Below are 13,709 nucleotides of genomic sequence, written 5' to 3'. Positions count from 1 at the left end.
GACTCCTGAAGGTGTGAAAGTGGTCTAGGAGAGTCTATAAGTATTATTTCACTTCAGGGAAGAGGGTTGAAATTTTTGTAAAGGAGGCTTGCATTGTAATAATCTTTAAGCTAATATAGATACAGGTTGCAACTATTTTCAAGGAACTCTAGCCCGGTGAGTTCATGGTGCTTTTACTTCATTCTTTTTGTTTTCTCATGGTATAAACATCTTTATCTACATATTATCTCTTCTTTGTATGAATGCCTTGTGATAAAATACTTAACATTCTTGTTTTTCAAGCTCTATTATGTGGTTTTCATGGTTATGTGTTTTGTCTTCTTAAGCTAATAAAATCATGTTTATTTATGCTCATTAGTTTCTTCCACACTATATCCTCTATAATACATTGAAAAATACTCAATTACACCATGGCTTCTGACATCTAGCTCCTTCTTATGTTTTCTCCTGTATTCCCACAGCCTAAACCTACTTGTGGCTCCAAACCCTAAGTTCAGCAAATCCTTAAAAAACCAAATTTCACAAACAAATACACATATCTAGCCTAAAATTCCTTTTCTTTAAACTAATATCACTGATAAGAGACTTAGAGAGATCCCTCTCATGCTCAGTAGGGCTAACTATTGAGCTGAAGTGGTTTGAGGTTACCCTTGTCGATTTCCTCTTCAGCCTAGGAGATTGTAAGGACTAATAGATGGAAATGCAGATCCTTGCAGGGAAGGTGATGCGGAAGTGCCACATCGACAAGGTGTCGGTGCCTGTCGTCACGCTCGCAAAACAGTGCGTGGAAGGAGTCCAATTTAACTGGTCGGACTACCTTCGCAGAAAGTTCTTGGAAAAATGCCGTGAAGCGCAAGAGAAAAGCAAGATGTTCCACTACGCATGGCTCTTTCTATCGATTGTGCTCATAGTGTGGGAGCTACCAGAAGAGAGTCAATTCCCCTCGATTGCTCTAGACCTTCCTGAAGTAGTGAAGTACGCTTCGCTGTGGGTGACCAAGGAAGTGGAGTGCATTCGTGACAGCAATATCTTCTGGATCTTGATGGAAATGAATATCAGGATGGCTATCAATCGAAAGCCGCGATTGTTGCCCACGGTATATGCTAACCTGCAGAGCTATGCCAAATTCAAAGCTGATTTCCATCAGATATCAATCAGGGCACGGAAGGACCCTGTGCAGAAGTGGTAAGATTTGCCGTACCTAGCCACAGATGATTCCATCGATGCAGTGTTGGATAAAAGTCCGGCGGAGTGGCGCACCACCACAAACTTGGTGGTGGGTGGAAGCAAGTCAGCCACACAAAATAAGAAGGATGAGGCCAAGCTGAAGATGGTGCAACTGGTTGAAAAGAGGAAGAAGGAAGCTACTGAGAAGGCCAAGGTAGAACAGATAGGAAAGGAGGTAGGAAAACAGATAGGTGGTACAGAGCGGGGCTCTGATAAAGTCGCGTGGTCACCTTCACCTGAAACCGAAGAAGAGGACACAAAGCAGCACGATGTGGACCCTTAGGAGATGTCCAACTACATTAAGCACACGAGAGAACTAGAAAAGGGAGGGTCCAGAATGAAATCCAAGGCGACCAAGACCTTGCTGGACCCTATCACACTAAGGGAGGGAGATTTATATGATATTGGTGACACAGTCAAAGATGTCACCGTGGAGGCCCTGAAGCAATTCGAAAAGTAGTAGTAGATCATGCTAGGGCCATCCAGACTGGGCTATAGGAGTTACATACCTGCGCGTCGCAAGTTGGTATAGTGTCTACCAGCTTGGCTATTAGCACATAATGTTGGCATTTTGGCACAAGTGTGGCACTAGGATACAGGTGTTGTCCTTGATGGCAACTCTCTTTGATGTCAGATCTCCGTTCAGACTACAGAATGAAGAGAAATCTCATATACGCAGGTTAATTAAGTCAAAGTTGCGTATACACGCTGGTGATATGCATACTAAGTCGCGTATACGCAGGAGAGCTATATACGAAGGCGCGTATACACGCAGATGTATGAACAGAAAATGGCGTATATGTCGGGAAGTTTCCTTTTGGTCCATGGTAGTTAGTCCTTGGTACTTGTGCCCATGTCTTTGGACCAAAGTACCTCGACAGACGTGTAGATCTCTAGTTTTGAAGTTGATGGTTTTGGATTTCTATGGTTTTGGCTCTTGGTATTGAGCAAGGCCTAAGGCTATATAAGGAGAAGAAGATCATTAGGCAAGAGTATCTTTTGACAAGGCTTGAATATCTGAAAAAGAAAGAGATCTGATATGCAGGTTCTGGGTTGCTTGATCTAAGCTAAGGAGAGATCACATCGGTTGATGGAAGACTAGATCTAAGGATAGATCGGGATCTAATGGTTTGAAATGCACTATTATGATATGGTTGATTATGCGTATTTCTAGATCTGCATACTGTCACAATATTATGTTCTGGGTCTAACTGATGTCTGGTACAGCTGCAAGTTGAGAGAATTTATTTTTAGATCTGTACGCAGGTTGGCTTTGGTAAAAGCGCGTGTATACGCGGGTATCGCTCATTGAAGTAGCGTATATCTTTTGAAGCTTGATTTTTGGGTTTGCAGTTGGGTTTGACTGTTATTGCAGAGTTCTGTAGACTGCTCTATGTTCTGGTAACTGGTGATTGACATGGTTCAGTGGTTCAGTGATTCAAAGTTTGATGATGCTAGTATTGGTTGTTTTATGCTTCAATGATCTGTTGTGAAAGTTGAATGAATTGTGGTCTACAGATTGTAATGTTGTGCTTCAGGAATATCCAGTCTGAAAATGTATGAAAGGTGGTACCTGAAAGAAAGAAGATTGTAGGGCAGCACCTACGTACTAGTATCTTAGCTAGTACAAGAGCAAAGGGGGTTGGAGCTCCCTTCCAAGGAAGTTTGGAGAACGAGAGAAGGTTGTAGCCTTCTGCAGGTTGTAGCCTGCGTACTGGTATAAGGCTGCACCAGTACAAAAAGATTGTAAACTGAAGTTTCATATTAAAGAAAGATAGAGACGACTTGCAGCAGGTGGTTTTCACCCACATTGGGTTTCCACCTTATATCTTGGTGTTCATGTGTGTGGTTTCTGTGTGATCTGTTCTACTGCATCTGCTTACTCTTAATATGGTGAATAATGTCCTCATGCACTTAACTGAAGATAAACTGATTGAATTATAAGATTTCTAGTTATACGCTGTTTTCTTTATACACAGTTGCGTGTACACGCTGGTTCACTTAACGAAAGTAGCGTATATGTTTCTGAGCATTGAAAAAGTTTTATAGTTCTGATAATACTGATTCACCCCCCCTCTCAGTATTATTTCCAACAATTGGTATCAGAGTAGGTCCTTCAGAGAAGCTTGATCGCTTGAAGGTAGATCGTTCATCATGAGCAACTACGAGAGAGAAGCATCAATCAGGCCACCCGTTTTCGATGGGACAAACTTCAATTATTGGAAGGTAAGAGTTACTGCATATCTTCAATCTCTTGGTACAGAAGTTTGGGACATTGTAGAAACAGGCTATGCTTTTCCTTCAGCTACTCCTACAGATCCAGCTGAGAAAAAGAAGTATGAAACAAATGCAAAAGCAGTCAGTACTCTATTAGGAAGTATATCCCAAACGGAATTCATGAAGGTAATGCACTTTAAATCCGCAAAAGAGATATGGGACAAAATGGTCACAAGCTATGAAGGAGATGAACAGGTAAAGCGTGCTAAACTTCAAACTCTCAGGATTCAGTATGAGACTCTCAAGATGTATAATGATGAAAGTGTGGCTAATTATTTTCTTCGGGTAGATGAGATTGTTAATTGTATGAAAAATTTGGGTGAAGAAATAAAAGAGGCTATAGTTTTTGAAAAGGTTCTAAGATCATTGTCTCCCAAGTTTGAATCTAAAGTATCTGCAATAGAAGAAAAGGAAAATCTCTGAATTCTCACTATGTCTCAGCTTCATGGAATTCTAACTGCTTATGAAATGAGAAAGGGAGGTCCATCAGACAGAAGAGAAGCTGCCTTCAAAGCTTCAGGCAAAGAAGATTATTATGAAGCAAATCATGTGCCAGAAGATGAAGAAGAAGAATCAAATTTTGTCAGAAATCTTCAAAGGGGTTCTGGAAGGTTCAGAGGTAAGTTACCTTTTAAATGTTTTGCTTGTGGAAGAGTAGGTCATTATGCTGCCAAATGTCCTCACAAAGATAAGAATGACAAGGGAAAGGAACCTGTTAGATGGAACAAGAAACAGAATGAAAAGAAGAAAATCTATTACACTCATGAGGATAGTGATGGTCTTTCAAATAGTGATGAAGATGAACAAGGTAATAGATATAAACTTTTAATGGCTTTTGAAGATGATGACTACATGGATGCTATAGATGTAGAAGGCTTTTATGAAGAAATGAAAGATCTCAAAGTTTGTTTAGAAGAGAAGAGTGCTATTATTGATTCTCTACAATGTCAACTAGCTGAAAAGGAAAAACATCTTGAAAAATTGGAATGTGAGATTGTTTGTCTTAGAAAGGAGATTGAGAAAACCAAAGCAATTAATCTTAAGTTTGTTAAAGGATCTGAAACCTTGGATGAGATTATCAATGTGCAGCGATCTCCTCTGATCAAGACAGGTCTTGGATATAATGGAGAAACATCTCAAGCCTCTACCTCTAAAAGTTATCTTGATGCAGCAAGGAGAAGCGAGCAAAGGCCAAATAAAAGTCATCAGGTGAATCAGGGACAGTTTATCTCAAGAACAAATAAAGACCATCAAGAAATTCAGGGACAAACAGCCTTAAGGACAAACAGAAGCTACAATCAGCCACAGGTAAAATCTTCCCAATTTGCTCCAAGAATGAATAGAAGCTACAATCGGTTGGATGATAGATCTGATTATCGCAGAAGTTTCTTTAATGGCCAATGCTTTTCTTGCCATAACTTCGGTCACAAAGCAGCTCAATGTGTTGCCTACAAAACAATCATGACTAGAGAAGCTCAAAAGCAAGGGAGAATGACTGGAACCATGAAAAGGACTTATAACAATTTTTCGGTTCTTGAAAATGAAGTTGAATGCTCTATTTGTAATAACTTTGGTCATGAAGACTCTGAATGCAGGAGCAGATTCCGGAAGACAACTCAGAAGGAACAAACCTCAAATGTTAGAACATGGAGAGTAAAAGAATCACAACCAGAAAGATGTGGGATAGCCTTTTATGCAGAAGGTCAAGAAAGTCTATGGTACATTGACAGCGGATGTTCGAAGCATATGACAGGGGACAAAGAAAAGCTTGAGTCATATACCGCATTAGAAAAAGGGAAGAAAGTTTCTTTTGGGAACGATATCTCTGCAGCCATAAAAGGAAAAGGTGTTGCTCCGTTGAAAGAGAAGGTCAAAGCAGGAAATGTGTTATATGTTGATGGATTGAAGCATAATCTTCTAAGTGTCAGTCAGATGTGCGATCAAGGAACCGAGGTAATATTTAGATCAAATGGATGTTGTGTTCGCGATCTTGATACAGGTAAAACAGTGATCAAAGGAAGAAGGACTCCAAATAATCTATATATCTTTGAGGAAGGACAACAATGCTACTTAAGCAAGGATGATGAACATTGGCTATGGCATCGGAGGTTGGGGCATCTAAGCTTTTCACAAATAAGGAAAGCATGCAAATATCAGGCAGTTCGTGGTCTTCCAGATATCAAAATTCCAGACAATACCATATGCAAATCTTGTCAGTTTGGAAAGCAAACCAGAACTAACTTTCCAGAGAAGGAAGGATCAGCTAGCATGCCTCTCGAGCTAGTCCATACAGATGTATGTGGTCCATTTAGGAAGAGGACACCTCGAGGAGAAGAATATCTGATATTATTCATTGATGATTTCTCCAGATTTGTTTGGTTAGGGCTCATGAAGCACAAAGATGAAGCATTCGAAAAATTCAAATCCTTCAAAGCCTTGGTTGAAAATGAATCAGGACACAAAATTAAGTGCCTCAGATCTGACAGAGGTGGGGAGTTCACCTCAAATGAATTTTTCGATTTCTGTGACGAACATGGGATAAGAAGAGAATTCTCTACAGCTAGAACTCCTCAGCAAAATGGGGTTGTGGAAAGAATGAACAGAACTATCCAACAAATGGCTCGTGCTATGCTCGATGAATCAGGTACTCCCGCAACCTTCTGGGGTGAAGTTGCACATGCTGCTGTTATTATTCTTAACAAAACAAATGTCCGAGTAAACAGCACTCAAACACCTCATGAGCTCTGGAGTGGTAAGACTCCTTCGGTGAAGCACTTCAAAATCTTTGGGAGCAAATGTTATATCAAGAATACTGATGAGCAACTTGGCAAACTTGAACCAAGAGCAGATGAGGGCATTCTTCTTGGTTATTCTCCACATAGCAAAGCATACAAGTGCTACAATAAAAGACTTGGCAGAATTGTTGACAGCATTGATGTAGTGGTTGATGAGAAGGGATATATTCCTAGGCAAGTTCATCATGAAGACATTGAAGAAGATGAAGGCTACCCCCAAAGGCGGAATGATGAAGAAGAAGAACCTCAAGAAGAACCAGAGGAGCAGACAAGAATAGAAGAGAAGACTCCATCCAGATATGTTCAAAAGAATCATCCAGAATCTCAGATTGTGGGGCAGAAAGAAGCAGGAGTACAAACAAGAAGGACACTTGCAGAAGCTTCAAGCTATTTGGCATTACTCTCCTCCACTGAACCACAAAATGTGAAAGAGGCATGCAAAGATGAATGTTGGGTCAAAGCAATGGATGAAGAACTTGAGCAGATCGAAAAGAACAACACTTGGGAATTAGTTCCTAGACCAAAAGATAAAAATGTAATAGGAACAAAATGGGTCTTCAAGAATAAATTAAATGAAAATGGAGAAGTAATTAGAAACAAGGCCAGACTTGTTTGTAAAGGGTATGCGCAGCAAGAAGGAATAGATTTTGAAGAGACCTTTGCTCCTGTGGCAAGACTTGAGGCCATCCGAATGTTCCTTGCTCTCTCAAGCTTTCAAAACTTCAAGGTATTTCAAATGGACGTGAAATCAGCCTTTCTGAATGGAGACTTAGAAGAAGAAGTATATATTGAACAGCCAGATGGTTTCATTCTTGGGAATGATCCAAACCTTGTATGCAGATTGAAAAAGGCTCTCTATGGACTCAAACAAGCTCCAAGGGCTTGGTACTATCGGTTGGACAAATATCTTCACCAACAAGGCTTTTCAAAAGGATCAGCAGATAGCAATCTCTATATAAAAGTTGAAAATAACAAATTACTAATTCTTGTTGTTTATGTAGATGATATTATCTTTGGCAGCAATGAAGAGACTATGAGTCAAAACTTTGCCTTGGTTATGCAGAAAGAATTCGAAATGTCACTACTTGGAGAATTGACATATTTTCTTGGATTGCAAATCCAAAAAATGAAGGAGGTATCTTCTTGTCTCAAACCAAATACCTCAAGCAGATCTTGAAGAAGTATGGCATGGAAGAGTCAAAGCCAGTATGTACACCCATGGTTACAGGATGCAGCCTCAGTGCAAATGATGAATCAGCAGCAGTTCATCAACCCACTTATAGATCCATGATTGGGAGCTTGCTTTATTTGACAGGTACCCGACCAGATATTACACATGCAGTAGGAATTGTTGGAAGATTTCAAGCCAACCCAAAGGAAACTCATCTTCAGGCAGTCAAAAGAATCTTCAAGTATCTTCAAGGGACACAAAACTATGGCTTATGGTATCCTAGAAATACAGATCTCACTCTTCATGCTTACACAGATGCAGATTGGGCTGGAAGTGTGGATGATAGGAAAAGCACAAGTGGTGGTGCTTTCTTCATGGGTTCCAGACTAGTATCTTGGTTCAGCAAGAAACAGAGTTCGATTGCCTTATCTACAGCTGAAGCAGAATATGTGGCTGCGGCATCTTGTTGTACACAACTTCTTTGGATGATGCAGACCTTGCAGGACTTTCAAATCACTTGCACTCCACCAGTCTCTATCTTATGTGATAATACAAGTGCAATCAGCATTTCAAAGAATCCAGTCATGCACTCAAAGACCAAGCACATACCAATCAAGTACCATTTTCTTCGGGAGCAAGTGCTTGAGCAGAAGGTCAAGTTGGAGTATGTTCCTTCTAAGGAACAAGTTGCTGATATTCTCACAAAACCACTGCCCAGGGAAACTTTTGAATATCTCAGACAAAAGCTGGGAGTAGTTGATGCTTCATCCTGCTGTTAAAGCTTGTCTGTTCTACAGAAAATTTGGTATACGCAAGTTACGTAAGGGATATCTGCGTATATACGCTGATTTATACGGGGTAAGTCGCGTGTATGTTGTACGCCTGTTGCAGAGAGTATATCCGCGTACATACGCTGGTCTATGCAGGAGAAATCGCGTATATGGAGTTCTGAACAGCAAGGGCAAACTCTGGTTTAAAAAGGTCTGAGATGGGTATGTCAGAATTCATCAGACACAGTTTCAGGGGGTGCAGCAGGCACAGGTTCAGGGGGAGCAGCTTAAAAGTCTCATAAAGCATTGTTGGCATTTAGATGTTTTGGTTGTTGGTTTCTTAGAAAGAAATCCTGGTTGCTGATCTAAAAGATGTTTATCAGATGCTGCTGGTGACTTTCATAAGTCTTGGTCTAGATCTGTTGTCTCTATGTCATGTCTCTCTTTTGTGATATTTCTTTTATGGTGTCAAGGTCATGTAACGGCCTATGTTGGTTTCCCCACTATGCCTGGGATGAATGATGTAATATAATTGGTTGTTTCTGATGTGTCCCCTCTTGGTAGGGAGTATGGATGTATGTATTGAGTCTTTTGGTGATAGGAAGGTCCCTTATGGTGTATAAGTCTTGGTTCTTGTTGAAGAACATCTTTTGCAGATCTGGCCTACTGTCAGGGGGAGCATGATTCAGCACAACCAAGCAGAGGTATCAGCATGTACTCAGGGGGAGCACAGCCCTTTGCCCTTGATGACAAAGGGGGAGAATGATTCTAAGGATCTTGAGGTTGCCATCAAGTCCAAAGGGGGAGATTGTTGGCATTTTGGCACAGGTGTGGCACTATGATACAGGTGTTGTCCTTGATGGCAACTCTCTTTGATGTCAGATCTCCGTTCAGACTACAGAATGAAGAGAAATCTCATATACGCAGGTTAATTAAGTCAAAGTTGCGTATACACGCTGGTGATATGCATACTAAGTCGCGTATACGCAGGAGAGCTATATACGAAGGCGCGTATACACGCAGATGTATGAAAAGAAAAGGGCGTATATGTCGGGAAGTTTCCTTTTGGTCCATGGTAGTTAGTCCTCGGTACTTGTGCCCATGTCTTTGGACCAAAGTACCTCGACAGACGTGTAGATCTCTAGTTTTGAAGTTGATGGTTTTGGATTTCTATGGTTTTGGCTCTTGGTATTGAGCAAGGCCTAAGGCTATATAAGGAGAAGAAGATCATTAGGCAAGAGTATCTTTTGACAAGGCTTGAATATCTGAAAAAGAAAGAGATCTGATATGCAGGTTCTGGGTTGCTTGATCTAAGCTAAGGAGAGATCACATCGGTTGATGGAAGACTAGATCTAAGGATAGATCGGGATCTAATGGTTTGAAATGCACTATTATGATATGGTTGATTATGCGTATTTCTAGATCTGCATACTGTCGCAATATTATGTTCTGGGTCTAACTGATGTCTGGTACAGCTGCAAGTTGAGAGAATTTATTTTTAGATCTGTACGCAGGTTGGCTTCGGTAAAAGCGCGTGTATACGCGGGTTTCGCTCATTGAAGTAGCGTATATCTTTTGAAGCTTGATTTTTGGGTTTGCAGTTGGGTCTGACTGTTATTGCAGAGTTCTGTAGACTGCTCTGTGTTCTGGTAACTGGTGATTGACAGGGTTCAGTGGTTCAGTGATTCAAAGTTTGATGATGCTAGTATTGGTTGTTTTATGCTTCAATGATCTGTTGTGAAAGTTGAATGAATTGTGGTCTACAGATTGTAATGTTGTGCTTCAGGAATATCCAGTCTGAAAATGTATGAAAGGTGGTACCTGAAAGAAAGAAGATTGTAGGGCAGCACCTACGTACTAGTATCTTAGCTAGTACAAGAGCAAAGGGGGTTGGAGCTCCCTTCCAAGGAAGTTTGGAGAACGAGAGAAGGTTGTAGCCTTCTGCAGGTTGTAGCCTGCGTACTGGTATAAGGCTGCACCAGTACAAAAAGATTGTAAACTGAAGTTTCATATTAAAGAAAGATAGAGACGACTTGCAGCAGGTGGTTTTCACCCACATTGGGTTTCCACCTTATATCTTGGTGTTCATGTGTGTGGTTTCTGTGTGATCTGTTCTACTGCATCTGTTTACTCTTAATATGGTGAATAATGTCCTCATGCACTTAACTGAAGATAAACTGACTGAATTATAATATTTCTAGTTATACGCTGTTTTCTTTATACACAGTTGCGTGTACACGCTGGTTCACTTAACGAAAGTAGCGTATATGTTTCTGAGCATTGAAAAAGTTTTATAGTTCTGATAATACTGATTCACCCCCCCTCTCAGTATTATTTCCAACAATTGGTATCAGAGCAGGTCCTTCAGAGAAGCTTGATCGCTTGAAGGTAGATCGTTCATCATGAGCAACTACGAGAGAGAAGCATCAATCAGGCCACCCGTTTTCGATGGGACAAACTTCAATTATTGGAAGGTAAGAGTTACTGCATATCTTCAATCTCTTGGTACAGAAGTTTGGGACATTTTAGAAACATGCTATGCTTTTCCTTCAGCTACTCCTACAGATCCAGCTGAGAAAAAGAAGTATGAAACAAATGCAAAAGCAGTCAGTACTCTATTAGGAAGTATATCCCAAACGGAATTCATGAAGGTAATGCACTTTAAATCCGCAAAAGAGATATGGGACAAAATGGTCACAAGCTATGAAGGAGATGAACAGGTAAAGCGTGCTAAACTTCAAACTCTCAGGATTCAGTATGAGACTCTCAAGATGTATAATGATGAAAGTGTGGCTAATTATTTTCTTCGGGTAGATGAGATTGTTAATTGTATGAAAAATTTGGGTGAAGAAATAAAAGAGGCTATAGTTGTTGAAAAGGTTCTAAGATCATTGTCTCCCAAGTTTGAATCTAAAGTATCTGCAATAGAAGAAAAGGAAAATCTCCGAATTCTCACTATGTCTCAGCTTCATGGAATTCTAACTGCTTATGAAATGAGAAAGGGAGGTCCATCAGACAGAAGAGAAGCTGCCTTCAAAGCTTCAGGCAAAGAAGATTATTATGAAGCAAATCATGTGCCAGAAGATGAAGAAGAAGAATCAAATTTTGTCAGAAATCTTCAAAGGGGTTCTGGAAGGTTCAGAGGTAAGTTACCTTTTAAATGTTTTGCTTGTGGAAGAGTAGGTCATTATGCTGCCAAATGTCCTCACAAAGATAAGAATGACAAGGGAAAGGAACCTGTTAGATGGAACAAGAAACAGAATGAAAAGAAGAAAAGCTATTACACTCATGAGGATAGTGATGGTCTTTCAAATAGTGATGAAGATGAACAAGGTAATAGATATAAACTTTTAATGGCTTTTGAAGATGATGACTACATGGATGCTATAGATGTAGAAGGCTTTTATGAAGAAATGAAAGATCTCAAAGTTTGTTTAGAGGAGAAGAGTGCTATTATTGATTCTCTACAATGTCAACTAGCTGAAAAGGAAAAACATCTTGAAAAATTGGAATGTGAGATTGTTTGTCTTAGAAAGGAGATTGAGAAAACCAAAGCAATTAATCTTAAGTTTGTTAAAGGATCTGAAACCTTGGATGAGATTATCAATGTGCAGCGATCTCCTCTGATCAAGACAGGTCTTGGATATAATGGAGAAACATCTCAAGCCTCTACCTCTAAAAGTTATCTTGATGCAGCAAGGAGAAGCGAGCAAAGGCCAAATAAAAGTCATCAGGTGAATCAGGGACAGTTTATCTCAAGAACAAATAAAGACCATCAAGAAATTCAGGGACAAACAGCCTTAAGGACAAACAGAAGCTACAATCAGCCACAGGTAAAATCTTCCCAATTTGCTCCAAGAATGAATAGAAGCTACAATCGGTTGGATGATAGATCTGATTATCGCAGAAGTTTCTTTAATGGCCAATGCTTTTCTTGCCATAACTTCGGTCACAAAGCAGCTCAATGTGTTGCCTACAAAACAATCATGACTAGAGAAGCTCAAAAGCAAGGGAGAATGACTGGAACCATGAAAAGGACTTATAACAATTTTTTGGTTCTTGAAAATGAAGTTGAATGCTCTATTTGTAATAACTTTGGTCATGAAGACTCTGAATGCAGGAGCAGATTCCGGAAGACAACTCAGAAGGAACAAACCTCAAATGTTAGAACATGGAGAATAAAAGAATCACAACCAGAAAGATGTGGGATAGCCTTTTATGCAGAAGGTCAAGAAAGTCTATGGTACATTGACAGCGGATGTTCAAAGCATATGACAGGGGACAAAGAAAAGCTTGAGTCATATACCGCATTAGAAAAAGGGAAGAAAGTTTCTTTTGGGAACGATATCTCTGCAGCCATAAAAGGAAAAGGTGTTGCTCCGTTGAAAGAGAAGGTCAAAGCAGGAAATGTGTTATATGTTGATGGATTGAAGCATAATCTTCTAAGTGTCAGTCAGATGTGCGATCAAGGAACCGAGGTAATATTTAGATCAAATGGATGTTGTGTTCGCGATCTTGATACAGGTAAAACAGTGATCAAAGGAAGAAGGACTCCAAATAATCTATATATCTTTGAGGAAGGACAACAATGCTACTTAAGCAAGGATGATGAGCATTGGCTATGGCATCGGAGGTTGGGGCATCTAAGCTTTTCACAAATAAGGAAAGCATGCAAATATCAGGCAGTTCGTGGTCTTCCAGATATCAAAATTCCAGACAATACCATATGCAAATCTTGTCAGTTTGGAAAGCAAACCAGAACTAACTTTCCAGAGAAGGAAGGATCAGCTAGCATGCCTCTCGAGCTAGTCCATACAGATGTATGTGGTCCATTTAGGAAGAGGACACCTCGAGGAGAAGAATATCTGATATTATTCATTGATGATTTCTCCAGATTTGTTTGGTTAGGGCTCATGAAGCACAAAGATGAAGCATTCGAAAAATTCAAATCCTTCAAAGCCTTGGTTGAAAATGAATCAGGACACAAAATTAAGTGCCTCAGATCTGACAGAGGTGGGGAGTTCACCTCAAATGAATTTTTCGATTTCTGTGACGAACATGGGATAAGAAGAGAATTCTCTACAGCTAGAACTCCTCAGCAAAATGGGGTTGTGGAAAGAATGAACAGAACTATCCAACAAATGGCTCGTGCTATGCTCGATGAATCAGGTACTCCCGCAACCTTCTGGGGTGAAGCTGCACATGCTGCTGTTATTATTCTTAACAAAACAAATGTCCGAGTAAACAGCACTCAAACACCTCATGAGCTCTGGAGTGGTAAGACTCCTTCGGTGAAGCACTTCAAAATCTTTGGGAGCAAATGTTATATCAAGAATACTGATGAGCAACTTGGCAAACTTGAACCAAGAGCAGATGAGGGCATTCTTCTTGGTTATTCTCCACATAGCAAAGCATACAAGTGCTACAATAAAAGACTTGGCAGAATTGTTGACAGCATTGATGTAGTGG

The sequence above is a fragment of the Pinus tabuliformis genome, chromosome 5_1 (assembly GCF_031772625.1).
Source record: "Pinus tabuliformis cultivar Carrire ecotype Pingquan chromosome 5_1, CPIR1, whole genome shotgun sequence".
Lineage (NCBI taxonomy): Eukaryota > Viridiplantae > Streptophyta > Pinopsida > Pinales > Pinaceae > Pinus > Pinus tabuliformis.
This window is presented reverse-complemented; position numbering follows the sequence as displayed.